We start from the raw sequence: 2,975 nt of genomic DNA on the forward strand, positions 1-2,975 counted from the left end.
CATTGTTTTAACATCTTATTAACATTATCTATGGCATTGTGTTCTTTTATAAAACTGATTTAAAAATCTCATCATGAGAGACAAATTTTGTAAAGAAAGAAGGAAAAGCACCAAAACAGTAACTGCTACAGCTCTGTTTACTGTATCAGCACTGACCAACTTTAGAATAGATTAGAAAGTGTATTATCTGATGGCTTTAAATATAAATTTTGAAACCTCTAATTATTTATCTTAGGAATAGGCATAAGGAAGAAAAACTTTCAGAATTTAATATTTGTTTGTGCTTTTTGAAAAAGTAAACTGGTAAGGTTTTAAAATTTTGTTACTTTTAATGAGAACATTGCACATCTTGTCTATTTCTCTCTTCTTCCCTCAAGAGCACTAAGAGGATATTCTTCACACCTGTCCTGAGTATGAAGTGGGCCACAATAATGGCAACTGGATGGTAAGGAACAGGACCCAATGTACAGGACAGACTAACTGAAAGCCTCATGAGATTGTATACTTGACCCAGGGAATTCAAGACCAGTAGGACGATGTCATCACTGCCTCGCCCATCCAGCTTACAATGCAGTATCTAAAAATTTAGAAATCCAGATCCAAAGTACAGAGAGTAATGTCAAGTAAGAAGTGATTCCACCCTCTTCTCGTTCTACAAGGAAATTAAATTTGTGTTTCTATTTTCCGTTTTCTGAATAAAAAGACATGATATCGCACTCTTTTAAGTATCAAAAATTTTCAAAATTTAATGGTCATTAATTGTAAATGGTACAAGAAAATGTCAATTTGTAACATCGGATGAATGTATTTTGCTCGCTAATTCAAATTATGGATAGAATCTACTAATACAGAAATTAAATGTAAATTTTCTGCATTTAAAATATCTGCTACATTGTAATGCATTTAATAAAGGTTCAGTTATTTGTTAGTGCGGTTTTCTGCAAATTTTTCGAAAGCCGGCATTTCTACATTTTTGCATTTATCTTCGCATTCTGTCGAATTGAAATTGTTGCGAGAGGACTATTTTGGACTGGAAGCGACACATCTCACCTAGCAGACTAATTGGATGACGACAAAATTCCAATTTGATCCAAGAAAGTCGAGGCACACTTCAATGGAAGGAGCCAAATTATATCAAAATTATCCAAATAATAACTTTAATAACAACCTTCGAAGAAGTATTTCCAACGGAGAAGATAAATCGAGATGTGGAGCCAGATATGAAACAGAATTTCCTCCAAATCTTTACCGATATGGAAGACATTCTTTAACAACTTTCATGGTTGCCCATCCCCAATGTAGATCATTTTCTATGTAAGGGCTGCATTTTAAAACTTTTGAACTGAAGCAGGCCGCATACAAGAGAAAAGAGAAAAAATGCCAGTAAATCACAATTATTTATTCATATATAATTATAAATTAGCATATGTATACTTAACTGGTTTCTTGTTTTAATTTTTACTAAATTCATTGCAGGAAAACTATTCATGTACGTAAGTTGTAGAAAATAATGTTTAAATTTTTGCTGCATACTTTCTTAAGCTGGGAAATTGATATAGGCCTATATATTCATATTTTATGCGATACGGGACACAAAAAATATTAATGCAGGCCCGCGGGTTGCCCATCCCTGATCTCCATTATAAAAACTGGCGTATATTTAACAAACAAGACATACTACAAAACGTGAAGCCTAAAAAATTAAAGGGGCAACTAAATACGGTAATTTTTCCTGATAATATCCCATGGTTAATGCCATACAACAAGATGGTGAAGAGGTAGGACACCCACAAGAACTTTTTAATCATTGCAGTCAGGAAATGTATCCAATAAATGACGATATAAGAAAATACAAAAAGAAAGTGGGAGATGAAGAACGTGCGAGTGATGACATTCAAGTAGCAAACCGCTGTAATAAGACAACAAATAATTAACTCTCTAATTGCAATAAATTTATTCTTTTTAATTATCTGAATTAAAATGATATTACACTGAATTGTAGTTGTTATCTGGGAGATTAAATCTTAGCTTTTTAAGTAGGATTAGGTGTGTTTACACGAAAATACACTTCCGGGAACATCCTTTTGACGTTCTGTTTAAATCAGTTGGAAACTCCCATGTTGGAATTAGTACTTGCACATTCCTCGCAAAAAGTGTCAAAACTGTGAAGAAACTCTTATAACCCCCATATGTTAGGCCAGAAAACACAAATGTGTTTTCAAAAAGTGATGTTGTCAGGGCACCCGTTAATGTTAAATGCCGGTTTGAAGACCAAATGTAATTTGTCATAGGTATTAATGTAAGTTAGAAATTGTAAATTCAATTGATACATAGCGCGTGACTTTTTCAGAATTTCTAATTGAATCATGAATTTGAGCGATAAATCTTCACCCGAAATATCTCGGACCATAGATGATGTTTTAAAATTTCGGCTTCGTGACGACATTGGCTTTGCCACTTGTACATAGTCTTGCAAAATTATAGTAAATAATCACTAAAATTATCATGAACAATAAGTACATAGGAAAATTAGAAAACGTAGATTAATTTGTAATTAATATTAATTATGAATTGGATAACCAAAAGATATGAATTTTACATAAATTGTAATTTTTCATATTTACTAAAGTATTCACATTTAATTTGACTTATTAAATTTGTTGTTTAAATAAACTGTAATAGAAAATTGAAGGCATCAATAAATTTTATGGTCAAACAAAAGGGAGAATTTAAAGCAAAATTTATTACTAGTTTGTATTTAAACTGATAAATGTATTGTGACTGAATGCATTTAAAGAAGTTTTGTAATATTTGAATTATCAGCTTTAATTCACACATTACATAAGAATCCTTAAATGTGGACTGCTCACAAAGCAACAGATAAATATTTATTATATGACAATCTGGCCAATTAAAATTGATGTGTTTCAAGAAATAGACAAATGTCTTGTGTGTATTAATTTTGCCATGAAACT

The sequence above is a fragment of the Centruroides vittatus genome, unplaced genomic scaffold (genome assembly GCF_030686945.1).
Source record: "Centruroides vittatus isolate TY-2023 unplaced genomic scaffold, ASM3068694v2 contig_880, whole genome shotgun sequence".
In the NCBI taxonomy this organism is placed as follows: Eukaryota; Metazoa; Arthropoda; class Arachnida; order Scorpiones; family Buthidae; genus Centruroides; species Centruroides vittatus.